At 37.5% G+C, this 19,863-nt stretch overlaps 1 long non-coding RNA gene across 1 annotated transcript in view; it reads right to left on the bottom strand.

Moving 5' to 3' along the window:
• Positions 1-3,908: 3,908 nt before the first annotated feature.
• The window catches only part of LOC306799651, a 274,779-nt gene continuing 258,824 nt past the window's right edge, over positions 3,909-19,863 (bottom strand). Inside the window, exon 3 of the long non-coding RNA XR_013773651.1 lies at positions 3,909-3,962. This is a non-coding gene — a long non-coding RNA (uncharacterized lncRNA). The remainder of the gene's footprint in view (positions 3,963-19,863) is intronic.

Genomic DNA, 19,863 nt, shown 5'->3' with positions numbered 1-19,863 from the left:
ATAGCTTGGTCTGACATCTCCACAGCCTAAACCTGACAAAGAACTGAATTCCTACTTTCATTTTCCATTCTCCTGTCTTTGCTTGGTGATCAAATTAAATTTGGTTATATTCTCTCACTCCTATCACCTGGTTCTCCTTTCTGAACTGAGATCCAAGCTGAAGGGGATGTGAAATTACTTGCAATCATTTTTAAGTATCTACATCATTGCTAGTGGTCTGAAGTCCCCTTAAAGTCTGTAGAAAGAGAAACAAGCATGCTGATGCAAAGTTTCAGAAGGTTACTTTGGGTGTCTTCCCTGGGACAAATGAAATACAACACAAAGTATCTAACTCATATTTTTTATCCTGTTGAATCTCACTGTGATTTGGCCTATTCTTTATGCAGATGGTTTGAATAGCTATCTAGATTTTTTGCTGTTACAAATCTAAACTATGTAATTATTTTCCAAGCTGTCCTTGACACTGTAGAACTGAATTTTGTGAAGATGCAGACCAGGTAATCATCCAGCCTCATTTCTTTAAACTGACAGATTTACAGTTAAAAGTCCTTAACTTTTTAAACCCCAAATTCTTTGCTGAATCAATCCAGCTACATCCAATATCTATGCTGCCTATGGGATCACATCAGTTTTTAGAGGTTTTTTATTCCTTAGTGTTTCTCTGGTATTAAAGATTCAAGAAAAAAACCCTTCATATAAACTCCTTAGGTCTAATACCAGTGTCATGCATATGGAACAATCCTCAGTGGCTGAACTTCTTTTCTTGATTCTGTGGTTTATTCAGGCCCTACCTATGCTCAGGCTTTTTGATTATCTTTAATATAGATGCATATAAAACTTCTCTAGCTGTGTCTACAGTAAATAACTATTAAAGATTATTCTGATTATAAAACCCTGATGATCATTAAAAAGTGTAACAGCTACTGGATGTCATTTTACCATAATGATTTAAAAAAATCTGTAACATAGTGAGAATTATGAGAAATCAAACAGAAGTTCATAATTTCCTTGTTGTAATAATCTCGAAATGTATTAACAACTTCAAATTTATCTGAAGCATTTTGGGTTATTATCTCCTCTTGTCCCCTGAAATTGATGTATTTACTGTTTGGCATGAATTCACTTCTCAACTCAAGTGTTCACATCCACAGTGGAGACAACAAAATCTAAATGGATAGGGAAAAATCTCCAGATTTAGGAGAATAAATAATATCGATGAAAGAGGCTTTAGGAGAGCACACTGAAACCCTCCCTACAAGATATGTGCATCCACTTAAAAACAGTTTGAAACAGCTGCATATATTCACCATGAAAAACATCTAGGGAAAGGAAAAGATGCAGGAAAAAGTTATAATATTTAATCCTGAAACTTCCCATACAATAAATGCTTTGCTTGCAGCTAAATTTATATGGAATAGGAGGAAGATGTGCCCTGCAGATGTGTCAGTGCTCTCAGTCTTTACCAGAAAATAGATACATGATTGAAAAATAAACTGCTCTTAATATCACCCCTTGGGTGCAGACATCCTGGACTTAATCCAAGTGAGTTTAGGGAAGAGTCAGAGACTTTTTCAGTACAAAGAAGCTTTTGGAATGGTTTTCCTTTGGAGAATAGAATTCTAAAGGTAAGAGAGAAGAAAAGTGATCTAAGAATACTTCTATAAAATCCATGAATTCCATATTAGGCCCATATGAATGAACCCATAATTAGGAGGAAAAAAGAGGCAACTTTACTTATAAGTTTTCATTCCAATGAATGTTATTTTTAGAATCTCTTACTGATTACTAAAGAAATCTGTTGGACAAATTTTAAAAAATACCTCAGGGCTTTTCCACATAAACCAAGGTATACACACATAGTGCTACTGATTACTATTGCATAGTGAAGAAAAAATACTAGATCATTAAATCTTTAAATGTGAAAATCTTGGTCTTTCTTTCACTCAGTGCTCATTCAAATGGAGGTACAAAATCTCCAATTAAACAAGACTAGTCATCTTCTAGGTGTTAATTTTTGTTCAGCCTCTGACTTTTGTGCCTATTTGGAAAATACCTATTAAAATATGGGCTAGAGTTAAGAAGTGGAGCCTCTGGGGAGCTACTAGACCAGGGGTTGCCTTTGTCAGTGCTCTCAAATGACCCCATTATTCCTGGAGAGGAAGGTTAAACAGTGCAATACCCCACAGAGGCCTTTGCCTGGGATGCAGTGCCCAGCTGCTCCTTGGAGCAGGACAAGGATCCTCGGGGTGGACAGATGCAGAAGGCTTTGTGCCCCCTTTGGGACATTGTCCCCAAGCCCTCAGTGGAGGTATTGTCTTAAACACTGCCTTATTTGCCTTAAATACTGGAGCAGGGCTGCCTGCAGCCCTTGCACCCTCTGCCTGCCATCACCCTCCCAGTGCACTCACTAGTCATGGGAGAGCCTGCTCCCAGCCTCCAGCCCCTCTCCAGTGGAAAAATTGATGGGGTCTTCCTCTAAATTGTCACCCTTGTGCCTGAGGGGGCTGTTGGGGTGCTGGGATCTGCCTGTAGAGCACCAGCCCCAGAGCAGGGATGGGTGAGGCTGGAGGGGAGCCCACTGCTCATCTCCAGGTAAAACTAAGCCAGTTTATTATCAAAAGAGTCTGACTCGCTGTTCCAAGTAAAGTAGTGGCTGTTTAAACACAAGAATCAGGGATCATTATTCCCATACCTATTTTCTGACAGCAAAAGGCTAACTTACAGTAAGGGAATAAAACCCAACATCCTTTAAGCTATATTTTGTCAATATGATGATCCATGTGCATCAGAAATGTACATGTGATAAATTTGGAGCATGCAAGGGGAAGAATTTAGAATAAAATTAACAAGAATATTCAGAATGCAGAAAAGTCTAAATAATCCATATGTAGCAGGATTCATGGAATGCTTTCCCAAAAAGGCATCTGTCTTGACTGAGGGGAAATTTGTACTGCTTTACTTTTTTTCTTACCCTTTTAGGAAAAAAGCCCTCTATTTGAAACTGAAATAAAATCATGTGTCAAAGTTTTAAACCACATGCAGAGATGATTGTGATGGGCAAGTGATGAAAGCTGCAATCACTATAAGTGGCATATAACAGGACCTGAAGTTTTATGAATAGAAAAGAAATTGCTCTCTCTCTCTCTTCTTCTTTACCTATCCTCTTCTTGTACTCTCAAGAATGTCTTAAGAATATCTGAGCCACCCTGGATCACCAGTAATTAATGAAAACCCATGACTGCAGCTGAGGCTGGGCTGTGGTCAGTGACTCCTGGAGCTGGGTAACATTTCAGGCTGCAGACAAGTTACAGGATTGGGTTTCTCAGAGATCATTGCTGTATGGTGCTGCTTATTCTGTGGCTTTTCTTATTTGGCCTTGAGACACATTTCTGTAGTTTATGCAAAGCAGAAGTCAATGAAACACACTCTTCTCCAATCACAACTTAGTCTCATTTGGGTTTTCTTCCCTGCTGCAACATATTTTACTTTTGTTTATAACAGAAACAAAGCACAAAAATTCCCCAAATAAACATATGGAAAAATCCCCTTGGTCTTTGGAAAAATTTCTTTGAGATTATACATTGCCTCATGCACTAATATATACAGTTCAAAGGAAAATAATGGGTGCATTGTCTCAACAAGGCAAATTTAAACATTTAAATCACTGGCAAGTACTAACACACACACAAGGACAGTCATTTTGGTTAGTTAAAAAACACAATAACATTTCCCAACAGTACTAACGCTGAGCTCCTAAAGGTGATGGTGAAAGAGAGCCAGCTAGCACAGATGATTAAAGGAACACGTACAGGTGGCAATGGCAGATGGAAAGGGCTGGAAAGAGGCAGTCAGGAATATTTTGGAAAGGTGCACTCTACCTGTGTAGCCCAGCGAATTGTCGCCGTTCTCAGAGGTGGGCAGGGGCGTCCCGCTGTCGCTCCCCCTCTCTAGGTCCTCGGAGTCTGTCGGAAACAACACCAGAGCTGCTGATGGGGTCACAGGAGAAACAGGAGTTGCCATTTTGATCACAACACGTCCAGACACAATTAAATCCACACATGACAGCAAGAGCCACAGTGCCAGCGCACGGCGCACCTCGTCCTTCCCCTGCCTGCGTGGTGGAGCCTGGAGAAACGCGGCCGGGAACATCGTCCAGGATCCCCAAAAAGATGCCCACTGTCCCCAGAAAGATGCCCACTGTCCCCCTCTGTCCACTGCCAGTGTGGCTGTGCAGCCCGGCAGGCACAGTGGCCACCCTGCTAGGCAGCCAGCTCAGGCTGCAGGGAGCATATGGGGATGGGAAGGCAGGGGAGCTGAATGCTAGCATTGCTAATTTTCCACCTTATTGTTAATCAAAGCTATTGACTGTGATCACTCCCCATCATCGCTTCATCTCCTGGCAATTACAGACCCAGGGGACTTCACCTCTTTGTGGGGAGGAGGAGGGGGGACGACTGGGGCATGGAAAGCACAGAGGGGCTGCTCTACTTCTGCTGGGAGATGGGGAAGGGGAAAGGGGAAGAGCCATCCATGGAAAGGCAACAGTTCAACATCGCACGGAATAAGACGCGTTTTCCGCTAAAAGATCCTTGCAAGGAATCGCTCCATTTTAATGTCACATTGGTAAAAGAAAAAAAAAAAAAAAAAAAAAAAAAAAAAAAAAAAGGGGAAGGCAGCTGGTCAACTAAACACGTAAATGAACACAAGTTTTAAGACCCCAAGATAAATTGCTGATCAAAGCTCCACAAAGCACCATCGTGAATATAACTCATACCGATGAACTAAATGATTCGAAACAAAAAATAAAATAAAATCGCAGTTGTTTTGAAAACAAAACAGCACAACCCAAAGGAATTTGTCAATAATATCACTGTGCCTTTTTACTCTCAGTGTATAACTGTTTGTTAAACTTAAATCCTATTTTTGTTTACTTTTGATAGAGCACTGTCCAACAGACAATACCTAAAAAGAGACATTAGTATTTGTTCAGAAGAAAACTCCAAGAAGGAAATGTCTTTGCAAAATTAATACTGCCACAACAATAGGCTGCTTTTTTTCTTTTTTCTGTGTTGACAGGTGTCAGATAATTTATTAATTATTTCAAAGACATGTTTTGCTCTCTCAGACATATTCTGGACTTCTATAATGACTGAAAATAACTGTTCATTTAAAAAAAAATCCACATTGCTAAAAAATATTCTGAACATTCACAAAACATCTAAAGCAGCTATATATTAAACAAAACTAGTAAAAAATTAACTGGAATTTTTTTTTTTTCTGGATGCTTTATTAGCTCAGTCACTCATTTTTAAAATGTGATGTCAAACATTAATTTCTCCATTTGTTTTCTAAATAATCTTAGAGACAATATCTTTAAAAATCAAAATATTTTTAATGAGTTACAAAGGAAAAATATTAAGAAAACCAAAATCATCTAGACCAACCCACTCAAGAGAACTTATAGGAAAAAAAAAATTCTTTAGAAAAGTCAATTAAAGGATTGATAGCGTGCCTTTCAAAATACTGTCGTGCAAATTAAGAAAATAAAAGACCAAACAACAAAAAGCAGCCGAACACCAAGATGATGTTTCATCTTGGCAGATGAAAGAAGTGAAATATGCTCGTTTATTGGCCCATTCATCTTTGCTGGCTCACTAATGGCCAATGTCACGTACATCTTTAAAATCTGCTCTAAAAATGGCTGTAGATTGACTGGATCAACACTCTGTTTCTCCAGATTGCTCACTCATTTGCATTCAGGGGTTGATTGGGTCAAAGTTTTAAATTACTGCAGCAAAGGACAGAAGGATGGGACTTTTTTATTAATTTGAGTGGCTGAGGCTGTTCCTACCTTTGCTAGTGCAAAGGTTTATAATGGACTACAGGGAGCCCAGAACAAATTTGACCAATGAACCTGCTGATCATCATTCTGAGAGATTGATTGTGTTCTAGGAGATTTTACCACACACTACTCAAAATGATTGAGGGGGAAGAAGATGCACTAAAAGCTACTGGAAGTGTTCTGTGTGTCACTGAAATGTTGGGTGTCATGTGCAAAATATAACTGCACAACAAATTGGGGGTTTTTACCCAAGATTGCCCCTCTATATGGTGTACCAAGAACTGGGCCATCCTCCCCATAGCACCTCACAACCAACCAATGCTAATGCCCCTTTCAAAGCTCACTTAGGGGTTTTAACAGGAACAGTCTCCAATTCAGAAATACTGTGAATTCCATCCAAGCCAACAGACTAGGAGAGCAGCAGCTCTAAAAACCAGGCTACAACTACTTGCTGCTATTTAGGCTTGCAAATCTTGGCTCCAATCACTCAGTAAAAGTAAATGAGGGAGGTAATTAGTCTGTTTTTGACACTACTGATACTTACATGATATCTGTTAGTGACAATACACTTGTTACTTACAATCAAAAACTATACAGACATTGTTCACTCTCTCATTCTTTGAGAAATGCTACTTTTCCACCTGATATTGAAAATTATATTCAAATAATGTCAAATTATTGTCTCTGGCTGGAAATAGCTCTCTAATGATGAATTCTACCCATTTAATGAACAATAAGTGCTACATTTTGGGCTGTTGCCCTTTGTGCTGGGCTGAATTTAATTTCAGCTCTGTCAGAAATTCCAGCTTTCCTTGGGAGTTTCTGTAAAAACTTAACAGAGGTAAGTAGTGTTGACTTAAATAACACATTTCACTGTAGGACTGCTGTGAAGGCACTCTGTTGAATGGCTAGTAAAAGTCTGAATGTTAAGACATGATGTATTTCTTATGACTACCATGCTGTAGGATCAGGCAATTTTCAACTTGGCTCCCTTAAACATAATAAACAATTTTACATCATTATACTTTTTGGACTTGTTACAATGCCAGAAAATGTGAAGCAAATGTACTGTAATCCCAAGAACAATTCACCTGATATATGAAGAAATTACAGTTCAGTTTGAGTCAAAGCACAGGCTGAACCTGGTGCCTCATTCCTCAAGGAAATGCCATAATCAGTCCTCAAGAGGTTTCACAGAAGTGACAGAGATATCCCTTAAAAAACCCCTCTCCAATATGGCTGGACATCTTGGTTGAATTTCTGTATCAGACAAGAAATATTTAAACCAAGGTTTCTATTTTTTCTTAGCTGCTCAAATAAAAATGGTCAGTTTTCACTGAAGTAAAAAGCTTTAAAAAAATTCCTAGGCAGTAATTGGCTGATTCATTATGGAAATCCCCCCCCCCAAAAAAATCAACAGTCCAGGCAACAAAAAACAACCAAACAAACCCAAAATACCAACACAGTGCACCCCTCACCCCCAAAAAGAAATTCAATAGAAAAAATACTTTTATCTATAAGTATGCAAAACTGCAGGAAGAAGTCAAAAGGAGTTTCCCCTCCTTTTTTTCCCTTTTTAATATAATTCCAAATGAGTTTATTTGGGAAAAGGAAGTTGAATACTGAAGCCTCAGGTAACAAAAAATAAGGATCAAGGCACCCTTAGCAATTGCTTCTACACTTTTCCTTCACAGGAGCACTTGAGATACTCTTCATTTGAGGGGGGGAACACCCTCATACAATGAAAAAATCTCATTCTTTCTTTCCATGGAAATTTCCAGAGCAACCATTCATTATATTGGGCAAGACATTATAAAAAACAAAAACCAAAACTTTCAAAAACCCAACAAACATCTACTTGGACTTGAGAGTAGAATATTAAGTTTACCAGCACTGACTGCTGCAGTTTTTTGGTGGAATGTTTTCAGGATTAGTCAGCCCAAGCACATATGACCCCTTTAAAGCATAAAGATTATTTTGCATACAAATTCAGAACAATTTTAGGTGCCAATAGCTGTTGGAGAGCACAAAAGATTTACATGAATGTGAGGAGAGTTTTCAAATGAAATTTCTACTGAAATCTCTGAGTTATTCCATTTTATTTGATGGTCGCAACGTTTCTGCTTTAATTTACATGTCTTTAATGCTTCAAATTTTTTAGATAATCCAAATAGTAAATATTTACTATTGTTACTCATTCTTCTGGCTCCTAAAACACCTCAAGCCAGAAAGACACACTTATTTTCACAGCTATTTATATGCAAGTGCATTCTAATATTCTAACTCCAAAAATTATATTGAACATGTTTTTAACCGTGGCTCTGCTCTTCCTAGAAAAGTCACTAGTGGCTTTTTTTCCCCACTGGTAAGAGAAAGTGATTCCATCAGTTATTGCTTCTTTTGAACCAGGAGATATATCTGGATGACACATTTTATTGATGATGCATCCTTAAAAATCCCCAGGTGATTCAGTATTGATGCCCTGGTCCAGCCTCTTGGTGGACATAAAGAAAAATTGGAAAGACCATAAGAGACACAACTTCTTACTTGTGTAAGAATTTAATGTGTCTGACTTTCTACACTAGTCTTTGTTTATCTGAAATTAAAGTCACCTACTGAAAAAGTCTGACTACAAAAAATAACTGTTACTACATTTAATTCCAAAATTTACAGCTTCATTATTTCTTGTTTCATTTATCTAAATTTCATTATCATCAGCAGATTGGGGGTGCAAAACTGGAAGGAAACAGCATGAACAGCATTTTGCAAATGAGCATTAATAAAAGATTAGGGTGAAGCAAATGAATATAAACTACTATCAATATTAGAATTGTGTTCTACAAATTGGATCAATTCCCATTGATTCCTTTCTAGTGATCTAGATGAATTCAAGAAGAGACATCAGACAAAAAAGCCCAACTGGGGCTGCATCAAACCACAGCCTAAGATGAGGAACTAAATTAGTAAATTAATAGCCAAGTTTTTTCCTGCTATTTTGATTTACTCTAGGTTTCCTCTGGAGTTACAGTAGAAAGACATTATAATGTGTCTTAAAGAATATTTAATTTATTCTTATTTCTTCACTTGGTTGTGCACAATGATCAAACAGTTTATTCTCTCAGAGTATAAGCAGAGATAGTACCTAAAGGAGAACTATTGATAAAAGTCAAATTATTAAATCTGTGAGACACAAATTTTGTACAGGGAAAGTAATAGATAATATTATGCATTTATTTAGAAAACTACAGACCAGCTTTCAATGATGTAGACCTATTCTTCAGATCTGGAACAAAAAGGTAAAACTTCAGGCTATGTGCAGAATTGTGAATAATTAGGCAACCTTTAGACTTTCACAGCTTGGTGAACATTCACAAGTCTGTATCAAAATCCCGCTAATCTGATGAATATCCTTACCAATATTTCATAATAGCTCAAAGGAAGTATTCTTTTTTTCATAAGACTTAATACAGCATCTTTCTAGACTTGCACATTCAGCCAGCTAACTTATTTAAGTTGGATAATTTAGGAAGTTATGACCACTTTAATCAGCTAAGAGTCTCCACAAGTAATAAGAGTTCTTCATTTAAAATTCACACTGCTCAGCTGCTTCATTTCAGAAGTTAAGAAAGATTCAAGCTAAGGGAAACGGCAAAAATTTGCTGTCCCATAATGTCCTTAATGTGAGGATCTGGCTCAAGGAAATTTTAAGTAAATCCACAAGGATGGCTTTGCTTTTTCTTTGTTTTTTTGTTTTTTTTTGTTATTGTTGTTGTTGTTTTTAATGAATAGGTTATACAAGTGTGTTTTAGCCATTCAATAAATAGTTTATAAATAAAATGTACACACAGGTACAGAAGTGTTATTAATTACACACAAAATGCATTCTTTTGATGAGAAAAGAACACGGTAGTGTAAAAGAAACCCCTTAGAAGTTGATTCGTACTAAAACAAGGAAGAATAAAGCATTTATTTAATGGTTTGAGTATCTTTTTTTGCTTGCCTTCAAAGAACAGTGCATCACTGCAATCCTGACAAAACCCCAGTAAGGATGATATTTAAAAACCTTTCTTTCCTATTATTTTCACAACTCATTCATAATAGCCTTTAAGAGAAAAGTAAATGACTGAGGATTTCATTATGCATAAGCATGAAACAACATTATTGTATCTTTGCAATTAATTAATTTATTTGTGCAGTAGGTAACAAACAAAGGCATTGAGCAGCTTCAACACAGATCCAGCAAAATGTATTTTACTGAGTAGCAGAACCATCAGCTGAAGTTTTCTGTGGGATCAGTTCTGTATGAATCCAATTACACATTTCTGACTGAACACTGGAATTCTCAAAAGTTTGCATTTGGCAGAGAGCACAATAAACTTGCACTGCAGGACTTTGATGCTGCCAAACCTGCCTGTTGTCCTCTCTACACCTGCCCTTGCTCCTGGAATTTTCTGGCTTTTCCTTGCACTTGGGCTGTCCCTTGCAGCACTCTCTCCTCTTTGGCATCTGCTCCTATTTCTTTCCTGCCAGACAAACCTGAAGGTAGCAGCCACTCTGGCTCATTAAATGGTGCTGGGAGTGAGTTAACAGGTGGTGGCCCCAGCTGCTTCAGTTGCAGGGGTAGATAAGAGGCCCATCAGTAGCCTGTGCAAGGCACTGTGATTAATTAGGACAAAAAGCCATTTTCTAGGGAAGGAGAACCAGATTTATAACAGAATTTTCTACTCCAAGGTAACAAGCAATGTTTCTTCAGAAAATGCAGAAATTAATGAGTTTTTTGAAGCGCTCACAAGTCATCTTGACTATGTTCAATATGACATATGCATAAGACCTACTTCACATAGATTTCTACATACTATTATTTTCTCTTTACTGCAAACTATGAGTTTTAACTTGCTTCAGGAAATGTTCTCTCCCATAAACGACCTCTTATTTTGTTTAGTTCCAATTAAACTTACATGTTTGCCTAGAAAGTTCTGATTGCTGTGGGAACTACTATCAGAACATTTAAATAATAGCAACTAACACCACATAACCAGCTGAAGAACTGGTTATGTGAGCTTCCCATGCAATCCTCCAACTCTACTGGACTTGCAGTAATCCCCTAAACTATTGAATTAAACTCTCTGAGGCTACACCCAGTCCTTCAGGCATTAACCCCTGGAGCTACTCTTCCATGGTTTCAGCCCTGCAAGGATGTTTTGAGTCTGATTTATGTAGCTGCTTTACAAGAAGCTGTCCCCAAAAGAGCAGCAGAGAACTGGGTTCCCTTGCCCTTTGCTGTAGAAAAAGAATCCCAACATGTTTAATTGCCCTTTATATTTTTCAGCTGAGTGGTGAACTTTGGGGAAGTGATGAATTTCCCTCATTAATGACAATTATAGACAAACAAGGAAAACCCAGGAACTAATTCAGTATACCAGCAGCCTTGCAGTGACATGATTTGAAATTAAAACTACCCTAGCAATGAATATTGAAGGGGATGTACAAAATACAAGAGCTGAGAAAGTCCTTTCTCATTCCCTTGCTTTTCTGAATATGCAAAGTCATCTTCTGAGCTGTGAAAGATCTATCTGCAGCACAGCTGGGTCATTTGCATTTTAGCAATCTGTCTGCAGAGCTCAGCACGAAGAATAATATTAAATCAATGTATGCCAATGCTTGCTAAAAGAAAGAACAGACATGCTTGCACTAATACACTGTCCAGCAAGGCCAGACACTGGCACATTAATTCAGCCCATTAACAATGATATTTAAGCTAGAAAGTCTCCCTGATGCCACAAGAATCACAGGCAATTTGCCTTCAGAAGACACTCTTCACTATTCTGGTTTGGTTTGACTTCCCCCCCTTTGAAGGGCTACATTTGGAACAATTTTGCTGTTCCCAGCATGTTTTCTACCTTCCAACAGTGACTTCAGCCACATTGTGATTACTGATACCTTAACACATGAATTTCTTAGAGGATATGTGTCCAATTTTTGCTCTTCTGTACTTTCCCTTCATTTTTGTCTCCCACATTCCAGCTCTTTGGCTGAGACAAAAAAAAAACAGCAAACAGGACAGGTTGTAACTGTCCCTGTCCCTCCATACTTAAAGCAATCACATTCTCTTTCCCTTGTCTTCTGTACAAAGCAAAAGTATGCTATAGCCTATGGAGTGATTCAAGGATTAAAAAACATGAAGGTTTAACCCTGTTGTAGTTGACAAAATCACTGTGGCCTACCAGGAAAGTAATTGGTAGGTAATGTACAGGGATGGTTTTGCAGTGAAGTGAAAAGGTGACTTGGATGGTAAACAGATATTCACACTGACTTGTAAAAAGGCATGGAGTTGAAAACCTGTACAGTTTACCAGTACTCCTCTACAAGAATAAACTTACAGCAACCTGCAAGCATCATCAAACCACACATACATATCCACACAACATGGTAGTCAGTCAGTCAAGCTGTCCAGAATTCCCTTTCCTATTCATCTTCTAAATGTATGAAATCAAACTCACTTGCAACAATAACTTTCTTTTTTATAATGCAAAGATTAAAAAAACAAACAAACCTGTCTTCTTTCCTTCATGCTAAATAGAGACAAGGACTTCAGGGATGTTTTTTTTTCTTTTTGTTATTTGATGACAGGCATTCTCTCTCTAAAGCTCTTCAGAAAAACTTCTGCTTTTTGCAGCATAATGAAATGCATTTTACAAAAATTTTTGAGTTTGTGCCTTGGAGAGAAGCTGTACAACAGGTGTTCCTGCTTGCTTTGTTTACCTGAGCTGACTACTCACTGCTCAAAATCATATCCTTAAGAAAACAAATGATGGAGCATGTAAGCATTTGCCTGGAAAATTTGATATTAGCCTTGAAGCCCTTTCTTGTTAAAGCAGCAAAATGCTCCCATTGACTGGATTCAGGGTTCTGTTAGCACAGCTGTGAATACTTCGGGGAAGTGGGAGAAAGAACCACAAATAAAGAATTAGCAATTACTATCTAGCTCACAATGAAACATACAGATATATCCCAATCAACTTAATAATTCTCAGCCTCAACTGGGAAAGATAAAATAGTGGTAGGTTAATGTAATAGTTCCTAATGGCTCTTTAGCATCTTCCAGCTGGGAATCTCATTTCTCAATGTGATTAATGTCAGCCTCAAAAAAAAGCACAAGGTCAAAAATTCCTTCAGGTTTATGAACTTAAACTCCAGACAAAATAGAACAATGATGAAATGAAATAGATGAGGAGGAGAACAATCAATAACTCTTCTATCTTGTCAGAATTCAGCTCTGCAAAATTAAGACCAGATAAGAAATCATACAACACAGAAAGGGGTACTTGGGTTTACAAGGATCTATAGATTTCTCTAAGTACTGTTAATTTGTAATACTGTGTATATTGTGCATAGGAATTACTAGCTAGATGCACTAATTTTGAAACAAAAAGGGACCTTCAATAGATTCACAGGAATCCCAGAATTAGAGCTGAAACTTGAAGCACAAAGCCTGAAGCAACCAAGTCTGAACACTGAAAGATAAGTTTTAAACTACACAAATATGATGAGAACAATGTCAGTGTAAATAACAAGAGCAGACACATCAAAATTTTGATGGATAAGTCTATCAAGATGGTAAAGATTAACCAGATTACATCTATCTTTTTGAACATCTATGTTCAAAAACCAACCAGACTTCTGAGATAAACAGAGAGTAAGACATGACCTAATCAGAAGCTTCTGTTAATGCATGGGTAGATACAAAACAGCTAAATAGCAAATGCAAGAAAACATTTGTGTTTTGTATTTTGTACCAGCTATGCCCCCCTTAAAAAGCCAAGCCAAATCCTCATTGCTAGAGACCAGGAAATTAGGGTTCTCATAATAAGGTACTCATTTATCACTATTAATGAAGTGAAAAGGGAAGCAGAGATGACTAAGAATTCATTGTGTCACATTTATGTGTAGAAAGTTTCCCAAGTATATCATTGCTGACTGGGTCACAGCTTTAATATCACTGACCTAAAGTACAGCTCTGCAAGAGTGACAGCTCAAAAAAAGAAACATTTCTTTATCAAGCCCTAACTGTTTGTTTGTCCTACCTTCATTTAATGTGTTGGTGCAGCTGCTTTGGGCAGGAAATAAAAAATACTTCTGAAGCAACATTATACATCTCATGTGTTTCTAGCATGATTGGTTCCATATTGTTGGGGCCCTCAAGTGCCTCTAGCAGAGATCCTCAGCAAATTTAAACATGTCAAACTGGATAAAATCAGAAATAGATGCTTCACCCCTACAGGCTAGGATGACTGCTCCCCAGCACTGAAATTCCAAGAAGGAAGATGATGCCCTGGCTTCAATCTGAGTGCTGTGTGCTGTCGTGGGGTGCCAAAATGAGCACAGGAGCTGACCCTGAGGTGGTCACCAGCAGCCCCTGCCAAGATCCTGGTGCCCTTGGGGCTCCTCTCTGGTCCTGGCTGACACCCCAGTGACACCACTGACAGAGGGACCAGCAGCCCCCAACCCTTGCTGGCTGCTGCAGGTGGGCACTAGACCAAGAAAATATCCTCCAACAACACTTTTACTGTCTGGTCAAGGGGAAGCTTAGAATAATCTGGTTAGTTCTCTACAAAGATCCTATAAACCTGGAAAGGTGGAGCAGAGTTTAGGCATCTTACATAATAAAATTTCAGAAGATCTAGGCACTGATAGTCACAGAGCCATTGCTCCGGATCTGTACAGATAACTTATCAATCACAAATGAGTTATGAGGTGGCTCAGATCTCAGTGATACACCATTACCACTGAATTTAAACAACTGCATGTTGTATCTGAAGGTTTGATAGTTTGAAACTTGAGCACATTATGATACTGAAGATTTTTAGGTACATTCAATATTATTACAACTAGTATACTAAACTTCTAACATAAAACAAAACAATATGAAAAGGAATTTAATATTTTTACAGGCTTCAAGTTAATTTGTTTTAGTGGGAATATAGGTATGAAAATTATGGGGAAAGGAGGCAGGAGAACAATACAAATGCACAAGAACCTTAGAAAAAGGAAAGCACATTTAGTGTATTGAATGCAATTTATCATATTTCCTTTTAGGAAGCCAGACTACAGAAGATTCCTGGAAAAGACTGTAATTTCAGAAGGTGCTGGATATGAGAAAAAGAGAGAAACACATTGGATCAAATAACACATCCAGCCAGAGACCGATCTGACACTGAACAATAGTTGGAAAGTTAAACAACAAAGAATGCTATTATTTTATATTTCAAATAGGAAAAAAGTCTCAGTAAATACTGAGAAAATTTAAAATTTAAACCAAAAGAAACTACTGAGTTTACCCCATTGTTGCTCAACTCAAGCTGTACAGTCTATCCAACTCTACCTAAACTTGTGTTGCTGTTCTACAACTGTAGAGTGACCATGGAGATGTGTTATGATCTTGAAAGCTTAACACTGGAGATAAATCAGCTGTAAGTGCACACAAATGCTCAAAACTGAACAAAACTAAAGCATTAAAAAACTCAGTGAGAAAGACTTCACACCTGAAGACTATTTCAAATGCCCTTCAGAAAAAGCTTCTAAAATTATTAAACATCTTAGAACTTTTACCTTAGCTACAAAACACTGAGCAATAAAAACAGAAACATTTTTAATTAGAAATAATATAATTAAACCCAATCTAAGATGTTTTCCTTATGATTTTAATTTTTATAAATGATTATGATTTTGAAAATGCATTCAATCTTAGAAAAGTGACATATAGATTATAAAGAAAGTTATGTTCAATGATGAAGGGAAAACTGGGTAAAAAATTGCAATAAATAAATACAATAAGCACTGATTGAAATGTTAACTAGTTTTACACTGATTAGCACTCATGCCTAAGAAGGCTCCCTAGGTAAGTTCCTATTTAAGCTTTTCTCCTCAGCTTGAAACTTGAACATAATTATGTTTGACTAGATGCAGGCTGAGTGTCTCAGGGTTCTGCCCCCCAGGCATCCAAATCAGTCCTAGACAAAACCTTTCCCACTTCCCTTGAACCCTCCCACCTCAGGTACCTTTCTCAAGACAACCAAAGAGAGAAGTTGGTGTGCAGCAAAATCTTGTCTAATATACTGGCTGTATTTGTGACATTAGTGGAAATTTCATGTTTCATAAATATGAATTATTAGATACTTCTATTATTTGGATTTTTACAATTTAAAATAAAGGACATTCATAAGTAGAAAAAATGCACTTGAAGAATGCTATAGGTACATGAAAATTTTTATGATGATATACTATCAGAGAAAATTTAGTGGAATTCAAACTGGCCCCTCATTTATCATATCCTGTGGGCAAGTCAGTTAATAGCTATATTGATTCTCTTTTGTGTTCATTCTTATATACATCATCCAACCAAGGTGAAAACAACCATGAGATATTAATTTTAGAGAAAAATATTTAAATGATAAATGTTTGAAATTACAGTTGAGAAATGATTATTATACAATGGCTTTGCTGTTCCTAAATTATAGGAAGTATACATATAATCACACCAGGAAATATCACATTAATAAATACTAGGTGATCCCTGGAAGTGCTGTACTGGTAAGAGCTAAAAGAGACTTGAACAGAATTATATCAGCTGAGGATCTGATAGATTTTGAGCACCATTTTCACACAAAATTCAGGGGTACTGCATTGCCTGGGAACCTTTGCTCAAAGTGCAAAATGAAATAAATGTCTGAGACCATGGTTTGTTTGGCCTGCCAGTGTCTGAGGATTCGAAGAGGGAAAAATTCTGCATTTCTATGCACTCTGATTTTACAAGCAACATAAAAGGTGTTTGTTTTTGTGGTCCTGCTGAAAAGTAAAGAGCAGAGAACACGACTCCCATCCTTATGTTTGTCTGCTTTGAAGAAGAATGATCAATGAAAGAAAGGGAAATTATCTTCTTCCAAGGGCAGAAAGGATGAACTGCACTTGTGCAAATGGCTTTTTTAATTTTTTTTTTTTTCTTAGAAGAAAAGGCATGAAGCAGACCAAACTAGTATTCAACCAAAACACAGCTCAAAAAATTGACACTAGCCATTATTATTAACACAATGTGTCTTTTAAAAATTCTAGAGGCAGTGTAATTTTGTTTTCTTTGGCCTCATCCTTACAAAATGTAACTATTCTTGTGCCACTGGTTTTCATTTTTCAACTTTACAGTTCAACTAATGATCTACTCTTCATTCCTAGACTAATTAATTCAGTTATTATTTTATTTAATGTGTATTTAGAAAATTGAATCTTTGCAAGGGTCTTTTTGGTATTTCCTTTATTTTAAAAACCTCTTTCTCAACAGCAAACATTTTCCTTGTCAAGTCTGAAGAATCCTGGTATTTTTTTTCTTCTATGCTTCAGGTTGTTCAGTGTTACAAGTTTTGCTAGCAGAAAATAAGACAAAGTTTAGGATGCATTTGTGTAAAAACTGTTCACAGAGGCTTCCCTCAGCTGCTTCAAGGTCAAGGGGAGCTGCAAGGCGAGGGGTGAAGTTTGTCTTGCAATCTTATTTAATCTCTTTGGAGAAGAGAGAACAGGAGCAGAGAGAGCACACATTTGGTCCAGTCTGTGGCTGCTTTTAAGAAAACAATTGATTTCTTCAGTATTTTATTACTTGAAAAAGTGAAAACAGATATCTGAGGGGGGGAAAAAAAAAAGAAAAAAAAAAACCACAACAGAGGTCCTGTTGCAAGGACACTTGGTGAGATGTGTCTGATGTCTCTGCAGGGCTCAGGCACAGGGAAGGGCTGGGCTGGGAAGAGCCCCCAGTGCTGCAGCTGAGGCTGGAGCCCAGCAGGGTCAGGGAGGTGCCCTGGGGAGAGTTCAGGGGCCCTTTGGAGCTGAGCTACAGCTGCTGCTGCTGGGGGGAGGAGATGGAATTATAGCGTGGAAAAGGGAGAAAAGCAGAAAGTCTGAAGGGATGAAAACACTGAGTTTTGCTTTCATCCCTCTAATATTCTCAGGAATCCCTTTAGGGGGATGAAAGGCATCCCTTGCAAGTCTCTTGCTCTGTCTGTATGTTTTGCAGGCATCTACAGACAACAGAAATAAGTGATAATGAATAAGAATTGGAAACAGTACAGACTGCTGCCTGAGTCTCACTGAGTGTAGCAAGACACAGGCTCTTTCAACAAACCTTGTGAGCAGTTATTTCAGTGAACAACAGCAGCAATATGCACTTATGATACAACACCCTCTTCAACTCCCAACAAAAAACTTATGCAAGTAAAAAAAAAATCCTGTATACTCCTACAGTCACAAAGCCACAAACTTGAAACTTAGGAAATTGGAGAAGTGAAGCAGCAGGACTGATCTCACTATAACTTCCCAAGGCACCTCTTAGTCATTAACTTCATGAACCTTTCAGAGTCCCAGTGCAGAGAACAGATAACAAGAAAGTGAAGTACAAAATGTTTGAGGTGTATGAATGATCAGAAATCAGGTTTCTTTAAAACTGTTTAATTCACAGGCTCCAGGGCTGAATGCTTTCAAAATATGAATTATCATCTCATTTTAGCTGGACATCTGAGATGCCATTCTGGCTAGAGACAAGTTTTCTGGAGAAAGTTGCTCTCCAGATTTCCACAACCAAGGCTTCCATGTTTACAAGCCTTTGGTGTTGGTGCTAATACAGGGAGGTAAAGGACATCAGTGAATGTCCCAAAACCCTGATGATCTTTCAGAGCTTTCACTCTTCTCTCTGATTGTACAAGATTCACTGGTCCCAAAGTTTAACCTAGCTAGCCCAAGGCATCAAACAATCCAAAGGTTATTAAAGCCTAAATGGGGCCATTTCCTGGCTTCATGAACGCTTCCAGGCCAATAAATAACTGGTGATTAGCATTAAAGGGAGGACCACTTCCATTTCTTATGAAAGGATCAGTAAGCATATAATAAGTTTTTCCCTTCCACTGACTAAATTTAAATAACAGTTAATCTGTAATATTCTGAATAAGACACAAGTTTAATGTCTGCTTTTTCCAAAACACATTTAAATGTTATATTAGTTTTTTTAAAACCTAGGTTTATGTTTATATGAATAACATGAAATCAAATCTAAAATGTAGGTTTTGGTTGCTGCCTTCAATTTTTATCTTTTCCTGCTAGTCCTTTTCCCAGCAAAGTAAAATGCAAACCCTGTTGCCATTTTTAAGTATGCACGTGAAACAAAATTGATTGCTCAGGCAAAGTTCTGTATGTACTGCAGAAAATAAGGTTTGCTTACAAAAGTTATTTTAATTTACAGGAAGCAGTTTGTGACTGATTGCTTGGGAAGAAAACAAAGGAAAAAATTACTTCAGAGAATCTCTGGCTCCTGGAATCAAGACAGTTTAAAGCAGAGGAAATCTTATGGAGTGACAGACATTTAGAAAGACTGCTAGCCTGGAAACCATCTCAGCTGCTTAGTTTTGAAATCAAATATCTTAATCTGTCACTTTCTTGCTGAGTTACCACCATCAGATCAAAAGAACTCAAATTCAGACAGGTACTAAGATGCCAGATACTTCTCTCAATTTATTCCTGAGCCTCGCTCTACCCCTTCTATTAAATGGGAATAAAAACCTAATGATTATACAACTTCCACATCCATAGCAAATTGAAATGTGTCTTCATGTCTTTGCTATTTCTATAAATTAAATACATACAATGGTTTGGTGAAAAGCTGGGAGTTTGTCAGTTATGAAGCACACATTTATCTAAGGCATTTCTTAACCACAGAAAATTTCAATATTTAAGAAGGTTAAGAATTGTGTAAGCACAATTCTTGCCTTACTACTCATATTTCAAAGAGGACATTGTATTTGCATTGTAATCACATCTTCAGAAGCATCATCTGCTATACTTTAAAAAAGAAATTGTTTTTGTGAGCCTAAATTTGCCCCTACTCCTGAAACCTTATGAGTCTATAGGTATTCACTGTTTTGTAAAATAACAATTTATCTCACATAACACCATTCACATCTCAGAAAAAAATAACAGGAATTTTCTTT

The sequence above is a fragment of the Erithacus rubecula genome (genome assembly GCF_903797595.1).
Source record: "Erithacus rubecula genome assembly, chromosome: 1".
Lineage (NCBI taxonomy): Eukaryota > Metazoa > Chordata > Aves > Passeriformes > Muscicapidae > Erithacus > Erithacus rubecula.
This window is presented reverse-complemented; position numbering and strand designations above follow the sequence as displayed.